The sequence below is a fragment of the Prionailurus viverrinus genome, chromosome X, assembly GCF_022837055.1.
Source record: "Prionailurus viverrinus isolate Anna chromosome X, UM_Priviv_1.0, whole genome shotgun sequence".
Taxonomy (NCBI): Eukaryota; Metazoa; Chordata; class Mammalia; order Carnivora; family Felidae; genus Prionailurus; species Prionailurus viverrinus.
Window position 1 is genome coordinate 116,774,155 of NC_062579.1, and position 22,851 is coordinate 116,797,005.

At 43.5% G+C, this 22,851-nt stretch overlaps 1 protein-coding gene and 1 non-coding gene across 4 annotated transcripts in view; one reads left to right on the forward strand and one right to left on the reverse strand.

Moving 5' to 3' along the window:
* Positions 1–5,879: 5,879 nt before the first annotated feature.
* MTM1 (myotubularin 1) overlaps positions 5,880–22,851 on the forward strand; it is a 97,596-nt gene continuing 80,624 nt past the window's right edge. For all 3 annotated transcript variants that reach the window (XR_007148883.1, XM_047843493.1, XM_047843494.1), the window contains exon 1: positions 5,880–5,934. The gene's annotated coding sequence lies outside the window, so the exon portion shown is untranslated. The remainder of the gene's footprint in view (positions 5,935–22,851) is intronic.
* LOC125157976 (U6 spliceosomal RNA) lies at positions 14,960–15,065 on the reverse strand. Its single transcript, XR_007149114.1, has one exon. It is a non-coding gene; the product is annotated as a U6 spliceosomal RNA (small nuclear RNA).

Genomic DNA, 22,851 nt, shown 5'->3' on the forward strand with positions numbered 1-22,851 from the left:
TCCTTTGATGCACAGAAGTTTTTAATTTTGATGTAGTCTAATTATCTATTTTTGCATTTGTTACCTGAGCTTTTGATGTCATACATTTTGAGTTAATCTTTTGTGTATGGTGTCAGGTAAGCATCTAACTTCATTCTTTTGTCTGTAGATATACAGTTTTCCCAATGCCATTTATTGAAAACATTGTCCTTTCTCCATTGAATGGTGATGGTACCCTTATCAGAAATCATTTGATCATGTATGTGAGGGTGTATTCCTGGGTTCTCTATTTTATACCATTGGTATATATGTTCTTTTTGTTTTTTAATTTGAGAGACAGAGAGAGAGAGAGAGAGAGAGAGAGAGAGAATCTCAAGCAGGCTCCACATTCAGTGCGGACCCTGGGATCATGACCTGAGTTGAAACCAAGAGTCAGATGCTCAACCAACTGAGCCACCCAGGCGCCCCATATATTCTTTTTATTCCAGTACCTCACTATTTTGCTTACTATATAGCTATGTGATTTGTTTTGAAATCAGGCAGTGTGACGCCTCCAATGCTTTTCTTTTTCTTCAAGATTGTTTCAGCTATTTGGGATCCCTTGAGATGCCATATACATTTTAGGATGGATTTTTCTATTTCTGCAAAAGAAACAGAATTGGGATTTTTACAGAGATTGTATTAAATATTTAGATCCCTTTTGGGTGGTATTGATGTGTTAACAATATTAAATCTTTGAATCAATGAACATGGATGTCTTTCAATTTATTTGTGTCTTTGTTTTCAGCACCTTTTGTAGTTTTCAGTGTACAAATCTTTCACCTCCTTGGTTAAGTTTATTCCTAAGTATTTTATTCTTTTTGATTGATTAATCTGAATAACAAAATGTTCATGCTCAGCAAATGTTTGCTGACATTCAGGTCTTTTTCTCTTTCATTTCTTGTTTTCTCATATATTCTCTTCTAGGTTTAATGTTGGGTCTCCGAATATTTCAGTGTTTGAGAAGTAGCATACTATTCACCTCAGCATGAATCAGACAGCCCCCTCAAAGACAAAGATAAAGTTCTTTTTAAACATCTATTTTGAGTAAAACACACTTGAATGTATCATGAAACAGTTCCTCATAGGACTTCCTTCCTCAAAAAAGATTTCTTAGTGTAAGAAATAGAGATTTTAAAAACCCTCATTATTAGGGGCAAAGGGTGGGCATCTTGTGAGCTGATCTTTCTTTTGTGTGGCTTTGGTTTGATTTGTGATATGACTGGGGTCTGGAGCAATTTTCTCACCATGCTGCTTGTAGTAGACTAGACCTCAAAGCCATCCCCAAACACCCTACATTTGTGTAGTGATGAGGGAGACAAACAAAACTGGCCCTTGGAAACATTGTAATGTCATAACAATAATCTCTGCATGTCTGGCCCCTATGTCCAAGAGGCCCTGAGACCAAAAAAAAAATTGTGTTTCTCTTTGTGTGTGAGTGTTTTCATGTCCCATTACTTGGCTCAAACTTCCACCCAGCACCTGGGAAAATAGACTCTGCTGACCAGCGGGGCCTCTCCAAGGAGGCCCCAAACTCAACACTGAGTTCTATGAGAAAGTAGAAGGGAAAGACCAGCAAGAAGCAACAGAGCTCTCATCTGCACGTGAACAGAGTCCAGCTTGACCCCTTGGTGTTCTGGAGCCCCTCTGTGTGTGTGCTTATAGGTCATTGGCAGTTCCCAGAGAGAAGATGGGGGGAAAACTTCTGGTTTCTAGAGTCTACGGATGTCAGGTTCCCTCTGTCCAGACTCAGCTCCCAGGTAAGCACTCCCTGTCCTGCCCCCATGGGGCTTGGCCACCATCTTCTCCTGGTGGGGCTTTTTCCTAGCCTGAGCCAATCTCTTGCCTTGTAGCACACCCTTGGTGTGTGGAGGGCAAGCTGCACCACCCTCTCGCATTCAAAACCCTGGGTCTCTTGAAAACAACCAACCAGCCAAACAAAAACAGACAATTGTGGGCAGTCTCAGGAAACTTAACTGAGGCTACTCACCCTCCTGCCCCTGCCCCTCTAAACCCCAGCATTACGGAAGTATAACTTTTCCACAGTGAAATTCATTCATTTCAAGTTTAGAGTCTAATGAGTTTGGGCAATTGTATACAGTCACGTGATCACCATCACAAAGTATAGAACATTCTCATCACCCCCAGAACTTCCCTCTTGCCTCTTTACAGTCAGCCCCCTTCCCACACCTCTGGTTCCAGTCAACCACAAACCTGCTCTCTATCACTATAGTTTTGCCTTTTCCTAATGTAGTGTAAATATAGTGTATTGTGTATTGTTTATTTCACTCAACATAATATTTTTGACATTCATTAAAGTTGTAGCATGTATCAATGGTTCTTCCTTTTAATTGCTGAGTAGTATTCCATTGTATGCACACATCACTGTTTAGCCATTCATCAGTTGATGGAAATTTGAGTTGTTTATCTTTTTGACTATTATTGTGAAAGGCTGCTATGAAGATTTGAATACAGGTTTTTTTGTGAACATAAGTTGCCATATCTCTTGAATAAATAGCTAGGAATGGTATTGCTGGGTCTTATCTACATTTACCTTTATAAATCACTGCCAAACTGTTTTCCAAAGTGGCTACATCATTCTGCTCAGGTTACTTTTTTAATAATAGCTTTTTTTTTTTCAGAGAGAAAGCCTGAGCTGGGGAAGGGCAGAGGGAGAGGGAGAGAGAATCTTAAGCAGGTTCCATGTCCAGTGCGGAGTCTGAGTCAGGGCTTGATCTCACAACCTTGAGATCATGACCTGAGCTGAAATCAAGAGTTGGACACTCAACCGCCTGAGCCACACAGGTGCCCTTGTTCAGGCTACTTTTTTTTAAGTTTATTCATTTTTGAAAGAGAGAGAGAGAGAGAGAGAGAGAGAGAGACATGAGTCGGGGAGGGGCAGAGGGAGAGGAGACAGAATCCCAAGCAGGCTCCATACTGTCAGCGCAGAGCCTGATGTGGGGCTGGAACTCAGAAACTGTGAGATCATGATCTGAGCTGAAGTCAAGAGTCAGACACTTAACCGACTCAGCCACCCAGGCGCCCATGCCTACTTTTTAAATAAAGAGCAGAGGTGAGGGGGCCGTGGGTAGAATCACTTACAATAAGCTTATAATGTAGATACTAATGTCCCCATTTCCCAGATGAGGAAATTGAGGTTGAAAGACATGTACTGCCCCCAAAGTTACACACCTAACAAAGAAAAGAAGTAACTGGAATGCCCAGGGGCCTGCTCCTGCCTTCTCCCACCTCCCTTCCTATCAGCCACAACCCGGCAGCTTAGGGACACTGCTGCCTTGACATTCTAGACAGCACATTATCCTCTGTTCTTACTGTGCTAGGACACAGTAACCATGAGAATTGGCATTTGATTCCTTTTTTCAGAGGAAGCCGCCAATGATCAGAAGTAACTTTCCCAAGGCCAACAGCCTTCTCCTTCTATAAGAATGCCCCTTCCCTTCCTCCACCCTCCTCCACCCTGGGCTTGAACCTGGTAGAACCAGGTGTTTGCAGTTCCCAGCCTACAGCAGGGGTTGGGACTGGGAGGTCAGAGCACCAGCACTGGGCCCGTGTGTGAGGACACTAAGGGAACAGGAATTTTCCCTTTTCGGACCTGCTTCCCACTGAGGACTGTAGAAGTGGGATCAACATAGACCCATCCTTGGGCCTGCATGCTCCATTTGCCCTAACTTCAGAGAACAGGATAAAGCCCCAGAGGACAGGAGGCACCTCCAGCCTGTGCCCTAGTCAACACCGGAGGGCCTAGGTGGGGAGATGGGTGCACTGTGTACTACCCAGGAAGGTTATCAGCCTTAATGTCACATGCATTGCTGCTCCCTCCCTAGTGTCTCAGAGCCAGCTGTCTACTAACAGGCTCCTCTGCATTTGGTGTGTGTGTGTGTGTGTGTGTGTGTGTGTGTGTAAAATGCAGGGAAGCCTGAAGAACCCCCAACACACACACAGATACACACACACTTTGAACTACGAGATGCAGCTCCAGCCTGAGAGACAGCAGGACTGGGTCAAGAATACAGTGACCTCACCCAAGACGAGGTGGTTGCTCCCCAGTAGTGCTCCATGTTTACAGTTTTCCAAGTGCCCTCCCCCCTTCACTTGATCCTCACACCTACACTGTGAGGCAAGGGTCACTGTCTACATCCCACAGGCCTGAGACTGATCTTTACTGGCCCTTTCTGCCTGGGCTGTATCCTTCAGAGCTGGAGCTGGGTTAACCTCTTTAGGAGGAAGAGTGTTCTTGCTCTGTAACCCCCATCCCCTGGTTGAACAAAGGGTTTCAGCCAACTGTATGCAAGGTCTTGCACCGAGCTGCTGCCCTCTCTCCATGGCGTTTTCCCCCATCCCTCTGCTTCAAGACTCAGATTATTCAGTAACCCACCAGGCAGCCTCTCTGGCGTGCAATGCATGCAATCAAGAAGCATTTACTGAGCACTTTTTGAAACCCAGTACAAAAGTGAATGTGATTCAAAGAAGTTCACAGTCTGGGGAGGGGAGTTGGCAGGCTGACATGTAAGCAAATGATGACATCAGCGTGATGAAAAGGACGCTGGGAGAGCTAATTCTTCCTGGCCCGGGAACAAGTGCTATTCTGCTGCCCTTCCAAGAGTTTGGCCAATGCAGGAGAAAGAAACAGCAAGTGTAAAGGGCTGGAAGGAGGAAAGAACATGGTGCATCCAGAGAATAGAAAGAAGTTCTCTGTGACTAGATCAGAATTTGGGGCGAGGAGAGAGAAGAGGCACATTGGGAGAGTAGGTGGGTTGAGTCTGAAGGGACTTGTTACTCATGTAAGAAGTCTGGACTCTTCAGTAGGGTTAATGTGTGTGTGTGTGTGTGTGTGTGTGTGTGTGTGTGTAGTGCGTTTAATGTACATAGTGACTTATGACTGTATATAGACACATATGAAAATACACACACTAGTATCAGGTAAAACAGTTGTGTTTAGATGCTGGAGTACTAACAAATATAAGAGGAAAAAGATGTTGAAGAGATCCTGTTTACCATCATTTACATGAAGTGTTGATGTATATATATTATATATTAGTAATTATTACGTAGCATGAGGAATTTTACTCCTGTTCTTCAATGTGTCCTATTAAGTTTGGTTTATTTGATGACACACGGAATTCTTTTCCTGAAGTTGTCTTGCTTCTGTTTTTTTTCTTTTCCTTTCTTTTTACTGTGTTAATGGTCGCCTGTCCCTAACCTTAAAAAAGCAGAAGGAACTTTGTCCTTAAATGTTTCCTTTCACTAAGTCTCAAGAGAGTTCTTGGAAAGATACTGGCACGGCATGAAGTACACACCTCAGCTGTTCATTTGGTTTGTGAATTGCAGATTCTGGGCCAGAGTCAGTGAAATTTCTTTTTTTTTTTTTCCCTTGTAGTATCTCAACTTCACGCAGCCAACTCTATGTACCCAATATCAGTTCAATTTAGTGACATCCGCTAAAGTTTTATCTAGAGTTTTCCCTCTGGATTTCCCCTTTATTGGAGAAAAACAATGGGACTTAGAGGAGTCCTGGGACTACGCTTCCCAGCGGCCTCCGCCGCTACTCCAACTTCCCTTGCTGGGGCGGCCCCTAGCATCTGGGCCTTGCCCACTGGCATCGTATTTAGAACTACAACTCCCAGATGCCTCCAAGCGCCGGACCTTTCAAAGAGGGCTTCCCAGCAGCCTCCCGGGTGAAGAGCCCCGCCTCTCAGAGTGGCTCCCAAGGCTCTACAGGCGCCTTCCACCCGCCTCAGCCATGTCACGTGACGCACACCCGCCAACCGACGCACGGAGGAGGGCGGCGGGCGGTGGCCAGGGGCGGAGAGGACGCAGGGGGCGGGCCCTGGAGGGGGCGGAGCGGGGCCCGGGAGCGAAGCAGCCTGGCAACGGCGGTGGCGCCCGGAGCCCGAGGTGGGTGAGAGCTCGCTTCTGGCTTGGCTCCGAGCCGGGTGCTGCGGGACCTGGGGGGGAGGGGGGCGGGAGGAGGAAGTTAGGACTCCCCGGGCCGACGGGTCCCGCGTATCCTCGCAGCACCCGCGGGCGTAGGTGGCGGGGGGGGGGGGGGTGTCGCCCGAGCGCCTCGCTGTCCCCGCCAGCCAGGGCTGAGTGAGGCCGGTGAGCCGCAGGCAGGTGCCTCCGGCTTCCTCGCGTTCTCCCCGCCCAAGGTCCTGGTCTGGCGACGGGCGAAGGTCGGGACGGGAATCGGGGCCGAGGGGAAACCCTGGGGGCGTCGCGGCCGCTCCCCGGACTTTGCTTCCCCGTCCTGTGGCGGCGAGCGCGCTGGGCGGCCGTCCTGCCTCCCCGGCGACGCGCCTCTGCTGGTCCTCGCCTTGGCCGTCCGCTCGGGTGAGTGCCCGCCGCATCCCCCGCGGGTCCTGAGGAGCGGCCGCAGCCCGGTGCTGTCCGGGAAGCCTCGGTGGGCGCTCTCGAACAGAGTTTCTGTGTCACGCACGGGAGGTTTATTTGCTTTTGCAATAGTTGAGAGAAGATCTGAGAAGGAACGGTTAGTTCCCTGATACGCAGTCGGAAGTATGCACAGGCACGAGCAAGCGCCCTTTGCCGGGTTGCCTCCCTTAACTGTCTTTTGCTGCGCTCAGGAAGTGAAAACTAATTTTAGTCTTTGCCTAGGCAAATATGAAATGAATCTGCTGCAAAGATTATATTATGGGCTTTATAGACACATATGAAGTATGGGGTGGAGTGAATTGTGACTAGCTTTTAAATAGACATACTAGACCTTCACAAGAATGGAGCCATGGAATGTTAGAATTGACTGGGACCTTGAAGTTCATAGTAGTTAGTTTCTAGGATGGGGAAACTGAGGCCCAGAGAGGGTAACGCTGTTTAATGTGACCCAGGATTTGGGGCAACCTAACGGCAAAGCTAATATCACAAGTCAGGTCTCTAGGGAGTATCTTGGTGTCTAACCCGGGTACTTTTTATCACAGCTTAGTTTTGTTTTTTGTAGAGTGTCCACCTTAGAATCTTGAGACTGAGCCAGTGATTTTGCTATAGTTCAAACCATTTTGAATTCCCTTCAAAACGAGTTTACCAGCCAAATAAGACAATCAGGCTTGTTACTTTATAGACACACTTTGCTTTCATCCAACATATGTTTTGGGCATGATCTCTTATTACCAGATTTGATCCAGTGACTTTTGGCTGTTTCACTAAACCAGATCTACCCTTGAGAGATTCCACTCCATGGAGTAGATTCCAACCAGTGGTGCTGCCAGTGCATAGCAGCCTCCCCAGGTGCTTGAAAGTACAGAACATTCATTGGGGCTTTTAGATTCTAGCTATTAAATGATTGGTCTCCTTACCTTAAAGTTATAACATATAGTTATCAAGTTCTCAGTGGCTTCATTTACCCATCAAACCCAGAAAGCCCATAGTGTGCCTGCAGTGTCCCAAGCACTGAGAAGACAGCAGACAGTACTACTGATGAAGCTTTACAGAGCTTATGTGTGGGGAAGAGGACAATAAAAAAAAAAAGTAAACGATATATTTTCTAGTGGAGATGAACACTATGCAGAAAAATAGAACTCCCAAACTCTATGTCAATAAAACAGGCTGGCATGTTTGAGAGTGACTTGGGAATTACATTGAATTGTTAGTTTTTGAGTGTCAGCTGCTGCTTCATTAAAGTAAATAATCAAATCCAAAAGTAAATCTGTCTAAAAGAGATTCCGTGGAGGCATCATTTTTCTAGCGATTGCCTCTTGGATCCTAAATTCATCACGGCATCATTTTTACTTGCATTTTTTCTCTTACATGCAAACCATGCTTTCAAACACCTAGCGGGGTGGTCTTCGAATCCCTTGCTATCTCAGTAGTTACCTTACTCTAGCTACAGAAGGCTCTGCTGAGGTCAGTATTCCTTGTTGATTTCATGCCAGTGTCAGCCTGCCTCAGGCTACCTTACACAAGAATTTCTCTTCTTGCACTTTGGTTTGTACAGAGAACCTACTATCTGAAATGATCCGCAATCTTTGGGTTATATGGTTTTTAAAGAAAAGAGTTCATTTTGATGTTAGCTCTAGAGTAAAGAAGCATTCAACGTCTTAAAAACTAAAGTGCTAGTGGGGTGCCTGGGTGGCTGAGTCAGTTAATCATCCGACTTCAGCTCAGGTCATGATCTCATGGTTTGTGAGTTTGAGCCCCACATTGGGCTCTGTGTGGGCAGCTCAGAGCCTGGAGCCTGCTTCAAATTCTGTGTCTCCCTCTGTCTCTGCCCTTCCCGCAGTCACATTCTGTCTCTCTCTCAAAAATAAATAAACATTAAAAAAAATTTAAAAAAAAACCCTAAAGTGCTAGTAAAATGGCATTCGTGATAGCTTACTCTACAAGTTCATCTGTTTGTATCTTTTCAGTTCTCTCCTATTCTGTATGTTCAATGGCTTGAAAGCAAATGTTTTCATTCTTACAGGTTCTGAAAAATGGCTGAAGTTACAAAAAAAATACTCAAATATTCTTTGTTCCAAAATGAAAGGAGGATTAACAAAATGTAGTGACTTTAAAAACCACTGAAGGAACATGTGGTTCTTGCTCTTATTGAGAGCTCCAAAATAAGGAGAAAAGCAGAGCCTCTTCAAGGCTTAGTAGGTGACATTTTGAACTGGTGGCCAAAGGATTTCAAAGGCCAGAGTTTCTTGTTACTTCTAAAGTTTTTTCAGTTTTATAGAAGAATAAGAGTTTGTTTTCATTATTCTTTAGTAATTTCCCTTCCCTGCTTCTGACCTCTTTGAAGTTCTGCTTTCTTTATTTTCTAGTTTCTCAGTTCATTATTCTTTTTTGGCAGATGGGGGAGGGGCAGGGGCTGTCATTTGCCTATGAGGTATTGACTCTGGATTTGAATCCTGGCTCTAATATTACCTGTGTGATTTTGGGTGAGTTACTTATGCCTGTGCCTTAGTGTCCTTATCTGTAAAATGAAAATAATACTGATAGCACCTTCCTCAAAGGGTTGTTGTCTAGACTGAGTGATAATCTATGCTAAGTGCTTAGAATAGTGTCTTATTTTCTTTGAAAGATAAAGAAATGATTCTAGATATGTCCTAATAAACTTTTGGACATCAAATAAGCGTGATTTTATTTTTCTAGACATTTCTTAGCATTTTTTGGGTGACTCGAGCTTTTAGTTTCAGGTGACATTGGCAGTGGTGTCCACAGTTCTTGCAGTGTGAAGTTCCCGTCAGCGTTTGGACTCAGAAATTACTCAAGGCCACATTTTGTCTGTTTCTACAAACATGATTAGAACAAGAGTGGCCTTCTTTCATTTGCTCTGCTTGGAAAGCAAGAGGGTACCAGGAGACCCAGTTGGAGTTAGTCGGGTGAGATCCAGTTGCCATCCTGTAGTTGGAGGATGGTTTTTCATGTTAAATGTTTACAACGTATTTTTTCCACCTGAGCACCTGGACAGTCTCATCCTTTTCCTTTTAAGGAAAGGAACCTTAAAAGGTTCCTTTAGAACACCTCTTTAGCAGGCACCTCTTTAGAACATTGGCATCACGCGCTAGCATGAGGATGTTTCTACCTGAGGAGTTTCTACCATGAGCATGTTTCTACCTGAGGATGTGAGGGGTGATAAAGGAACCCTTTGTGTGAGGTGGCCGAAAGCTTCCTGAGTCTGGATTCCAAAAGCTGGGTTCAAGTCCCATTTCTGCCACGTCTTAACTCTGTGACACCAGATACGTCATTTTACCTCACCGCTGCTGCCTCTTCCATTCGTACGATAGAGCTGTGAGCCCTACCAAGCTTCCAGAACTTTGCAGAGAATCACATGTACAACAGTACCCTTCATAGGCTGTGCAGCATTATTATTACTGCTTTCATGTGTTATATAAGCTGTCACTGTTTGGAGAACTGGTGTAAGAGAGCAGCGTCCCTCCTGTTGTTGGCCCACCTGCCCCATGGCTGTATGTGTGGCCTCTGCCTTGCTTTCCGTCTTCTGTCAGCATTGAAAAATGTGGGTGTTTCATTGCCTCTCTCAAATGGACCTGAAGCCATTGGCACACGTTGCGAGCTTCCATTTTATTTATTCCCAAGACGGTAGTACTGTATAGCCAACAATCACAGGGCAACAGCAAGCGATCTCTGCATCAGGAAATATTGCCTGCCTTTTTCTGAAGTATTTTGGAGTGAAAATCTTTCCTTTTTCAAATCGACACCTTCCATTAGCTCCTCAGTGCAGCTTGAGGCCCTGCGGAGCTCCTCCATCCACAGTAGCCTGGATGCTCTCACTCCAGGGGTTAGGGTGAGAAGACATCCAGGGCATTGATTGTGCTCCAGGTCCCTGCTGCCTTCATGTTCCAACAGAACTGGGGCTTAGTGCTCTGTTCTTGTTATTTGAAGTTGTTTCTCAGGATCCTGGAAGGACTCTATTATAAGTAGCTCTTTGAAATGTCATGTACTTAGGTTCGTCCAGTGTTGCTGAGCTGCAGCTCTTTGTTTTGATACGTAGTACCTGAATATTTCAATATCACTTGTTCCATCTTCCAAGCTTGTGCTGAAAGTTGGGGCTGAGGTTGGAGACATTTTTTTTCCTGGGCAGGTGAAACCTAACATGGCCCTCTACACACAGTAGACATTTAGAAAACACTCTTTGACTTGAACTGGACAAGTGGAGGGGTAGTTCAGAGTTGTTTGGATGTGTTCATTTCAACAAATCAGGTTGTATGTATAGAGACCATATCCATATCTCCCCCCCCACTGCACGATGGAAGGGAGCTCATGCTGAGCCTTCCCCCCACCCCCACCCCACCATGGTTGATTAGCAAATGAATAAGAAAGTTCTTTGAGTCCAGTGATGGGAGAGGTCTCACACATTACATTCCCAGCCTCTGGATTTTTGGACTACTGTCGCGAGCAGTTTGAGTTTAGGTTCATTTTTGCTTTGCTTGTTGGTAGATTTCGGGGGGTGGGGAGGGGTATGGGAAGTTGAAGGGTAATAATTAAAAGTAAAAATAAAAGTAATTTGTTTGTAACTCATTCCTTTCTTATTCCCTTGCCTGAAAACCTTGACAACACCGTGATATCCTTTCTTTAGCTTGTGATAATTGTTACATATCTATATTGTGCCCTTGGGCTTTCTGGGAAAAGGAAGCACTGTTTCCCGGAGCCTCTTGAAATGGAACGCGCTGCTATGTCCCGGCGCCATGTTTTCCCCTTCGTGGGAGCTTCAAGGCACAGGTGGGTCACAGAGGGGATTCGTGGCATCAGATGGTGGTGCTTAAATTGCCCTTGGCTGAGCCTTTAGTTTCTTTATGGCCCCGAGATGACTTAGGTGGGGACTTAGAACAAGGGCTGTGCTGTCAGGGTTTGTTCCAGCAGTCCTGGAATTGGCCTGAGCTGTTTTGCTAAAAGAAGAAACGTATCCCACGGCAGTGACCCCCAGCCATGGCTTGTCAGTAGTAGGTGGGTCAAGGTGACAGGGACGAGCCACACCATAGGAGGACAGTGCCATTGATGCTAGTCATGTGTCAGGCAGGATATGAGAAACCTCAGTCAAGATTCCATTTTGAGCTTTCTGGTCCTGAAGTGTTCCTTGCAGACACTGATGGTTCCAAATCTGAGAGAGAAAGTGAGTCCCTAGACAGAGGGCAATTGGATTTGGCCCTCACCTCTTTGCAGCTCTTGCCGTGAGGCCTAACTGAGTTTTTAAGGTTGAGGCTGAGTGCAACCCTGCCGGCCATTTCCTTTCTTCACCGTTTTCAACTCTGACAGGGCATGATCATTTCTCCAGAGGTTCCCGTCCCTTCTATGCCACAGAACAGTTTTTCCTTGTTGATAAAAAATTGTCCTGATGCTCCTGCTGTTCCTCAGCTCCTAGGAGCCCAAGAGCAATGTAGAATTTCAGTGCCCCCCGCCCCCCATCTACACCTAGAGTCTGCATTTTGATGACAGCCCTCGGTGATCTGTTTGTAAATTAAAGTTTGAGAAGGCCAGTTTAACTAGTAGCTCACATCCCGGCTTCCCCATGATCCTTTGAGACCTTGTGGTCCATTAGAAAGATAATTTGAGCCACATGTGTAATCCATTTTCCTAGTAGCCGCATTAAAAAAGGAACAGATGAAGTTGATTTTTATAACGTATTTAACCTAGTATATCCAAAATATTATCATTTCCACATGTAATCAGTATAAGTATTAGTGAGATGTTCCCCTCCCCTTTGTTTGTACGAAGGTGTCGAGGCCTGGCATGTATTTATATTTCCGCCACCCCTCCATTTGTACTAGGCACATTTCAAGTGTTCAGGAGCTGCACGTACTTAGCGGCCCCCGCGTTGGACAGCACAGCTTCGAGAGATACATTTTGGCCTTGATTTGCTGTCGATGCCTGAAGAGCAGTTAGAGCCGTGGTCGCCTCAGTAATAAACTTGCATTCATGATCCGTGTTGTAACCTGTGCCAAGTCCTTTGCCCCTTGTGATTACGTACATCCCGTATGAATCCTCACAACATCCCACAACTTTGTCACAACTTTGTTCAAGACAGTTCTCTTCTCCGTTTCGGCTTGGTAAGTGGTATGAAGAACTCGCCCTTGGTATATGAGTGAAATGCAGGCTTTTTTCTTGACGGTATCTTCAAAGAACTCATGGATTCCGCCCTTCTTCTCTGGCTCATCCTAAAGGGTGTGGACTCGCTAAATAGAAGTTTCCTTGCCACGCTGGCTGCTCATTAGAATCACCTGGGAACTTTAACGACCTGCTGACCAGGCCCCACCCACAGATGTTCAGATGTACTTAATCAAACATAGGCTTTAAAAAAAAAGTTTATTTTGAGAGAGAGAGAGAATGAATGGGAGAAAGCAGAGAGAGAGGGAGAGAATCCCAAGCAGGCTCCGCTGCCAGCACGCAGCCTGACCTGGGGCTTGATTTTATGAACCACGAGATCATGACCTGAGCTGAGATCAAGAGTCGTTTGCTTAATCGACTGAGCCACCCAGCCCCCCGCCCCGAGACATGCATTGCTCGGCGTGCAGGTCGGCTTGAGAGCAGCTGCTATGGGAGTGTATCTCCGGCACACTGAGTGTGCTTAGAATCACCTGCACTTTGGGCTGGGACACAGATCTGACTCAGTGGGTCTGGCGGGTCGGGAGAGCCGGCTTCAGTTGATGCTGCACCTCTGTGGCTCTGTCCCCAGCCCTTTGACATTAGGTAGCCGGCCACCTGACAAACACCTGAGGGTGTTTCCCAAACTACAGGTTCACTGGCAACAAGCCTGGAGTTTCTGATTCGGTGGGTTTGGGGTGGGGCCCAGGAGCTGTATTTGAGAAGGCATGTTTTCCACACTCCACCATAAAGTGTTTAGTTTACGTTTTATGTAGGCGCACGTCTAGCGCACCTTTGTTTTGGGCTATGTGGATGTTGACTGTTATCAAACCCCTTTTCTGCCTTTACAGAGCTATGTGATTTTCCTCTTGAAACCTGTTAAGGTGATGGGGGTATTTTAAAGGATTGCCTAATATAATGTAGCATTAACCAGTTTGCCTGCTGGCGTGAAACCAGCGTGTTTCTTTCTGCTGGATTGGATTGGTTAATATTTTCTTCAGGATTTTGACATCTGTATTTGAGAGGGAGATTTTGCTTTCCTGTACTTGATCTAGTATCGCTTTGCTAGCCTTGTAAAGTTTCTTTTCTCTGGAACTTTGTGTGAGATTGGAGTTATGTGTTTCTTTTTCTATTTCTATTTTTTTTTTTTTTTAAGAGAGAGGGAGAAATCTTAACATGCTCCACGTGTGGAGCCTGACTCAAGGCTTGATCCCATGATCATGACCTGAGTCGAAATCAAGAGCCGGATGCTCAACTGACTGAGTCACCCAGGTGCCACCGTTTCTCCAGTGTTTGGTAGAATTTACCCCTAGAACCACCTGGGCCTGGTATATTTGGAGTGGGAAGATTTAAAAAAAATTTTTTTTTAATGTTTATTTTTTTTAATTTTTTTTTAACGTTTATTTATTTTTGAGACAGAGACAGAGCATGAACGGGGGAGGGTCAGAGAGAGGGAGACACAGAATCCGAAGCAGGCTCCAGGCTCTGAGCGGTCAGCACAGAGCCCGACACGGGGCTCGAACTCACGGAGTGTGAGATCGTGACCTGAGCCGAAGTCGGCCGCCCAACCGACTGAGCCACCCAGGCGCCCCATATTTTTGAGAGAGAGAGAGCAAGTGTGTGAAGCAAGGGTCAGAAAGAGAGAGGGAGACAGAGATTCCCCCCAAGCAGGCTCCGCACTTTCAGCTCAAAGCGAGATGTGGGGTTCAACCCCACGGACTGTGAAATCATGACTTGAGCCAAAGTCAGATGCTCAACTTACTAAGCCCCTGGAGTGGGAAGATATTAAACTACCAGTTAATATATGCCATTTCTGTGGTTATGTCTGTCTTTTCATTCTTAAATCTTTTTTTTTTTTCCTTTGGTTTATTTATATTTTGAGAGAGAAAAGTGTGAGTCAGGGAGGGACACGGTGGGGTGAGGGGTTGGAGAGAGAGAGAGAAAAAATCCCACACAAGCTCTGTGCTGTGAGCGCAGAGCCTGATGTGAGGCTCAAACCCACAAACTGTGAGATCATGACCTGAGCTGAAGTCAGACGCTTAACTGACTGAGCTACCCAGGTGCCCACATTCTTAAGTTTTAATATTGTTTGTGCCTTCTCCCTTTTTTTCTTAGTCTTACCACAGGTTTGTCAGTTGTGGTTATGTAGTATGATGTTTGTTAGGATGTAGAAATGAATGAACATAATGACATTCCCCAGTTTCTTTCTGATTAATTTTTAATGAGTAAAAACTTTATATCATTTTAAAGTCAAATTTACATCAGAGTTTATTCCAAAAAGCCTTACTTACATCCCTGTCTCTTGCTGGACATGCTGTTTCTATCCCCCATCTCAGGTAATCAATATTATAGTTTTTAGTTTCTTTTTCTGTTTCTTTCTTTTTTTTCTTTTATGAAATGCTTCACGAATTTGTGTATCATCCTGTGCAGGGGCCATGCTAATCTTCTCTGTATCATTCCAGTTTTAGTTTATGTGCTGCCAAAGTGAGCATTCTTCTGTTCCTTTCGCAAATTTGAGCAAGTGTGTGCACACACATATTTGCATTTCCCCTCTCACACCCAAAAAGCATACTGTGTACACTATTCAGCCTCTTGTTTTTGTCACTTAAAATATATCCTGGACATCACTCTTTTCTTCGTTTTGTCCTCTGTTTGGACTTATTCTGTGGTTTGGATATTTCAAAACATAGAATTTTTATTTAGTTCTAGTATATTCTAATTCCCATTGTGATTATTTCATTCACCTGTGGGTTTAGAAGTGTCTTTTTACATTTACAAATACATTTAAAAAATGTTTATTTATTTTTGAGAGAGAGAGAGACTGAGCAGGGGAGGGGCAGAGAGTGAGTGGGACAGAATATCTGACATGAGCTCTAAGCTGAGAGCAGAGAGCCCAATGTAGGGCTTGAACTCACGAAATGCGAGATCATGACCTGAGCCAAAGTTGGATGCTTAATTGACCCAGCCACCTAGGCACCCCTACAAGTACATTTTTTTAGGTATTTTTAAAACTGATTTCTAACTTAACTGTATTATGGTCAGAGATCGTGACCTGAATACTAGTAGTTCTTTGAGATGTGTTGAGGGTAGGTTTGTACAGTATTTTGTGGTTGGCTTCTTTGTCTTAGCATAATGCTTTTCAAATTAATTCATGTTGCCTCAGGTATCCATAGTTGGTGACTTTCTGTTGTTGAGCAGTGTTCCACAGTGATTTGTTTATTCACTAGTTGATGAACATTTGAGTTGACTTAAGTTTTTGGCCATTATGAATAAAGCTGCTATGAACATTTGCTTATGAGTCTTTGTGTGGACTCGATGTTTTCATTTGTGTAAATACTTAGGTGTGGCATTGCTGGGCAGTATGCTTAGTATATGTTTAACTTTACAAGAAACTGACCAACTATTTACCAAAGTGCTTGTGCCAATTTGCATTCCCGCTGGCAAAGCAAAGCATGACAGTTCTGCTTGGGCCATATCCTCATCATCCTGTTATTGTCCATCTGGTTAAATTGTAGCCTTTCTAGTGGCTGTGTAATGGTAGCTCACTGTGGTTTTAATTTGCATATTCCTGATGTCTAACGATGGTGAGTGTTTCTTCATGGGCTTATTGGCCATTTGTACATCTTCTTTGGTGGAGTGTCTGCTCAAATCTTTTGCCTGTTTCTTATTGGATTGTCTGTCTTGTTAAATTATAAGACTTCTTTATATATTTTGGATACAAGACCTTTATGAGATATGTGATTTACAAGTACTTTCTCCCAATCTGTAGCTTACCCTTTCATTTTCTTAATTGTGCCTTTGAAAGAGCAGTGGTTTTAATTTTGATGAAGTCAGGTTTATCTTTTTTTTTTCCTTACAGTTTATGTTTTTGTGTTCTAAGAAATCTTTGCCTAACCTAAGTTCACAAAGGCTTTCTCCTGTGTCTCCCACTAGGACTTGTAGTTTTAGCTCTTACGTTTAGATCTTTTGTGTCCGTCCCCTCTCCTCCCGAGGGTTCATATCCTGTGTAACCCCTTTCCCTTGAGTTTACAGCCTTGTGAGACCTTGAGGAGAGAATCCAGGTAAGTTGTACCCAGACTCCTGACCCATGACCCACAGAAACTGCAAGATAATTGTGTGTTGTTTACAGCTACTGAGTTTGTTATGTAGCAATATAAAACTAATACTTCTTCATTTCAAGTTGTTTTGTATATTGTGTGAAGGGTCCAGACTCACTTATTTTTCCATATGGATATCAAATTATTCCAGCATCATTGGTGGAAAAGACTATCCTTTCCCATTGAACTACCTTGGTACCTTTGTTGGAAATCAATTGACCATTGTTGGGACCTCCAAAAGATGAGTCTAATTCTGAAGTCAATCTTCAGACTTAGTGGCAATCTCTTTGCACACTTCTCTATTACTGCAAACTGCCTGTTGGGCAGGCAAACTTAGTCTTGCTAGTATCACACTGTCTTGATTACTGAGGCATTTTTAGTAAGTCTGTAAATTGGACAGTGGAGATACTCCAACTTATTTTTTCCCTCTTCAAGGTGGTTTTGGCTATTCTCGGTCCTTTGCCTTTCCATATAAATTTCAGACTCGTCTTGTCAGTTTCTACAACAAAGCCCATTGAGATTTGACAGGGATGGCATCGAATCTCTAGATCAACATTAATATCATAAGAATATTGAGCCTTCTGGTCCTTGAGCATGATATGTATCTCCATGTATTTAGGTTTCTTTAATTTATCTCAGCAGTGTTTTATAGTTTCCCTTGCATGAATCTTGTACACATTTTATTAAATGTGACCCTAAAGAGTTCATTTTTTATATTATGCACATAATATTTTTACACTTTAATGTCCATTTGTTCATTGCTAGCAATACAAATACAATTAATTTTTATTTTGACCTGTATATCCTGCAACCTTACTAAATTTACTTACCAGTTCTAATAGTTTTTCTATGGCGTTCTTAGGATTTTTTGCATATATGATCATGTCTGCAAATACAGTTTTACTTCTTCCAACGTGTTCTGCGTTTCATTTCTTGCCTTATTAAACTTGCTAGGATCTCTAAGAGCTATGGAATATGCAGGCAGCAAGAGCAACTGTCCTTGCCTTGTTCCCATACTTAGTGGGAAAGCGTTCCATCTTTCATCATTAAGTATGATATCAGCTATAGTTCCCCCCACCCCCCGCAGGTGCCCTTGACTGTTCCTAGTTTGCTGAGGTTTTTTTTTTTTTTTTTTTTAATGATGATTAGATGTTGAACGGTGTGGGTAGAAGCCATGTCTCAGGTACAATCTTTAGGAAGCTAGTATACCTCATGAATAGCCTTGTTGACGCTACATATCACTGCATTCCTATCCATCACCAACCACCACTATCCAGCTTTTCCTCCTAGTGTTGATAACAGAATTTCTATCTGGAGTGTGGAGAGTTTTTTATTCTTCTATGGAGCATCATATATTGCTCCTTCACAAACCATGGAAATTCTCTGCCACATTCATCTTCTCTTTCTTTGCCATCCTTTTGACACTGGTTTGGGTTCTTCTTCATCTCTTTGCCCTTTTTATTTCTGCCTTTTTCCTGAGATTATTTTCTCACATGTATGAAAGCATTCTCCCTGCCGATAGTGCCAAGTTTTAGAAGTGTGTGTGTTCACGTGTTCAGCCCTTTGCCTTCTCGTAGAGCTAGGCTGGTTGGCCAGCGTGTTTAGGACTCTTTGCCGTACTCCGGCAGTCAGTCCTAATTACAGTGGGTCACTGCAAGCCTTTCTCTTTCTGAGTCTCCAAAGCATATGACGATGCCAATCTTTGGACGACCCTTTGGACACTCCTTTCAACTGCTGGCAGACTGCCTGTGGGGCAGGCTAACTAGTCCTGCTGCTGGTCTCTGCTAACCTCCAAGGTCAACCTACTCTTGTAAATTAGGACTAATAAAGATTCATCAGGCCCGGCATTGGCAGCAGTTGGCAACATTTGCAAACCTCACTGCTTTCTCCTTCTGGCCCATGTAGAGAAGGGACAGGAAACTCCAAAACTGTCCAGCTCATGTTTGGAACTCTTGTTTCGAATTGCATTCAGGCACCTTAAAAAAAAAATATCCTCAATGGTGTCAAATCCTTGAGTGAGGACTTAAAATTTAGCTTTAGACCAAAATAATTTTGAGGCTCATCTATTAGAGCAAGTGGGCACTCGTATTGTGGGAAGCATTGGTATTCACTGAAAAACTGAGATATGGTAAAATTTATGGGATGATGTCTTATGTAGCTCTAAAAACTCTAAAGGCAGTTTCAAAAGAATAGGAAGAATACTTTGGTTGGCGGTAGTGTTACTGGACAAAGTGCACACCACCAAAATGGACTGCTTTGAAGAACTCCTCTAGCCAAGTATGTTCTGATAGGCATCTTAACAGAGGCCTCCTTACATCACACTTGTACCTCATGGGATATTTATTCTATTTCTATCCACCAATAATGAAGTTTTCCCATCTTTCTGATATAGTTTGCAAAGACTCTTCCATGATACAAAGTAATCTTACAGTGGGCGGGCAAGAAGGAATGTACTGGTTCCTTGCCTCCCAGACGTGGATTTGGGGAGAAGAGGCACTATTTGTTTACTCGTCTGTGAAATGAAGGCTAGAGTTCCTGTTTGTGACCATCCGATTTTATCACATAGAGATGGAATTCCAAAAAAACCTTTTTTGTTCAGCTGTGTAAGCATGAGGCATTCCTCATTTTTCATTTGATCATCTACTAGAGCGACAAATATCTGTTAGTGCACAAGAGGGTCCTACTGACTGGGTTTGAATTCCGATTTTGACGGTTCTTCGTGGACACATTGTTTAACCTTTCTGCTCCTTGGGGTTGTGTGTTTTCGTATGAATATAGTCCTAGCAGTTGCCTTATAAGGTTGTTGGGGGGGGGGGGGTGGGGATTGAATGAGTTCATCTTGCTTAGGAGAATGCTTGGTACATAGTGGAGGGTCAGTAAAATGAAGCCATGCTCATTACCCATGAGTACATGTTCTCTTTTTTTTTTTTTTTTAACTATACAGTATCACTTGTATGATTATCTTTATTACTGTTTAACTTCTACCTATTTGTTGTCTTTATTGCCAGTTAACTTATATTTGTTCATCTCCCCAACTCAGTTGCTAGTTCCTTGAAGACCCATCTCAGTTTCTTTTTAGAATTTCACGCCGTGGTCCAGATTAGTTGTCCAGTGTAGATTTATTGACTGATTTTGGAGCTCTTTGGAAATAGGCTTAAATAAAATTATGGAAAGAGCCTAAATGTCCATCAACTGTTGAATGGATAAAGAAATTGTGGTTTATATACACAATGGAATACTATGTGGCAATGAGAAAGAATGAAATACGACCTTTTGTAGCAACGTGGATGGAACTGGAGAGTGTTATGCTAAGTGAAATAAGTCATACAGAGAAAGACAGATACCATATGTTTTCACTCTTATGTGGATCCTGAGAAACTTAACAGAAGATCATGGGGGTGGCGAAGGAAAAAAAAAAAAGGTTAGAGAGGGAGGGAGCCAAAACATAAGAGACTCTTAAAAACTGAGAACAAACTGAGTGTTGATGGGGGGGTGGGAGGGATGAGAGGGTGGGTGATGGGCATTGAGGAGAGCACCTGTTGGGATGAGCACTGGGTATTGTATGGAAACCAATTTGACAATAAATTTCATATTTAAAAAAAGAGGCTTAAATAATTACATATGCTGAGCAAGGAGTGTCTCAGAAATGATTGGCTTGGTGTCATTTCATTATTTCTTCTCAGAAGCTATATTAATATTTTAGTGCTGGTTAATTTAATCAGTGTTCAGTGAATGCTTATGGATGGATTGACAAACTAAATTGTTCTGAATGCAACCATATGTTGACATGATCATTTTGTAGGTTGTTAATTTCTTCAGCTAACCTCTTGCCTGTTACCTGTTGGATTTTGCCCCCCAAAAAGATATGTTGGTAGGCCTAGCCCCCAGTGCCTCATAATGAGACCTTACTTTGAAATAGGGTCATCCTAGATGTAACTAGTTGAGATTGTACTGGAGTAGGGTGGGCCCTTAATCCAATACAACCAATATCCTTAGAAGAGAGGAGAACACTGCACTAAGACACAGACACATAGGGGCAGCTCTATGTGACCGAGCTTGGAGTGGTACAGGTACAAGCCGAGGACTGCCAAAGACTGCCAGCCACCGCCAGAAGCTGGGAAGAGGCAAGGAAGGCCCCTCCCCCAGTGCCTTCAGAGAAGCATGGCCCTGCACATACTGTGTTTTCAGGCTCCTAGCCTCCAGAACTGGAAGGGAAGAAATTTCTCTTGTAGGCTATCCAGTTTGTGGTACTTCGCTAGAGTAGCCCCAGGAAACTCAGACAGCTATCCGTTATTTTGCCTTTTCCCTCCTTGCTGCTCGAATTAGAGTGTTGAGTACCCGGAGATTTCATCTCAAAGGGCTGATTTGCCTCTATTTTCACCAATTATCCATCTCTGGCCTCTAATCCTCTCTCTGTTTTTCTAGAAACTGCACATCTGCTTTTCAGTTCCTTTCTGTTCCTCCCCTTTCCCCACTAATTCCAGTTGGAGGAATCTTTGTCAGGAATGCCATTCTGAGAAGGTCCTTGGAAAGTAAGGAGATGTTCTGGACTGGCGCCTTCGTTGCTACGCTAGTGGTGACTGTTTCCATGAGTTTACTCTTCCTTTCAACAACTACTATCTTAATGTTTGTCTAAGAAGGTACTTTTCACTTATAAATTTCAAATGGACTTTTTGCAGTAGTTTCTCACAGGGTAAGATAGTTTGACAAAATGCAGTTTTATCATAGAGCACATCAGCTGGGTTCATGAGTTTGGGAACTGGCAGGTGGATGGGGAACTTGATCTTGTTCCTATTTTAAAACTCTGTTTACTGGCAGGTATTTGATGGTTACAAAATCCATTGGTGGATTTAATGATTTGTTTAAATGTATGTAATATTACTAGGTAGCCTTTTAGCATCAGAAAAGTTAACCTGATGGTAGCTGACTCTTTGAAGGGTTTATGTAGCATACCAATTTCAATTCAGGGAGCATTGCTAGGGTTACCTTGTTCCATGGCCACAGCTCATGCCACTGAAGCCAATCAGCTGCCTTGAAGATGTGCCATTTGTCACGAGGGGACCGTGTAATAGGGTGAGTGGATCAGCGCAAATCCATCACTAACTGCTGGAAAAAATGATTCAAAAAGCATTCGACACCGGATCTGAATTACATTGCTTATAGCCAGAGGTCTTTGCAGCATTTAAAGAAATAGAAGTAAGTGTATTGTGATCTCTAAAATGAATAGTAAATATCAAAGGGCTACAAAGAATGAGTTTCTAAATGAAATAGATAACATTTTATTTTTATTATTAGTTTTTAAGATTTTATTTTTAAGTAATCTCTACACCCAATGTGGGGCTCGAACTTACAAACCAGAGAGTTACGTGCTCTACCTACTGAGCCAGCCAGGCACCCCTGTTTAACATTTTATAATTTCCAAAGAAGAATCATCAAAACGAAGCCCCTGGAGCCCTGAGATTTGATGTGGCTGAGACAAATTGAGCTGTGGTGCATACGTGTTGTGTGTGTCTATTTGGACAATAAGCCACTTGCTTTGATGGGTGGGCACTGTTGCAAAATAAACACAATTAGATTTACTAGAAACATCTAGCATATTTCTACATCCTTGATCCAGAATAGAAGGTGATGAGGCAAGGTCCCCATGTTAGGGATCCTGTGGAAAGTTAACCTGGGCCAGGAGTCCAGTGTTTTGGTTTTGTCTCTCTCTCTCTTTTAATGTAAGTATGCATGCTTTAAGGCTATTCAGAGCCTTGCCAAGATGAGATGGGTCATCTTAGAAGGTGTGTATGCAGAGTGCATAGGCAGTGTTAGACATCATATATTTTATGGAAAATCCAGCCAAGTGTATTAGCACCAGCTTGCAGAATGACTTAGAGTTCATCAAAGCATCTCTGTAGGAGGGGGAACTTGGTATTTGAGTGCCTCTGTTTTGCCATCTGCTGTGGTAGTATCATGCCCATTTCACAGACTGGGAACTGTAGTTTGTCCAACAGTGCAGAGTTGTTATTATTAATCAAGTGACAACATTGGGGTTTGAAACACAAGCTGGTCTGAGTACAGAATCCCTTTTTTTCAACTGTAGCACCCGGTTTTGCAGCTGGTCATAGTGCATTTTTATAAGGTATAAGCTACAAATTGGGAGTGAGTAACAGCTTCTATTTTAGCTTAAAAGGACATG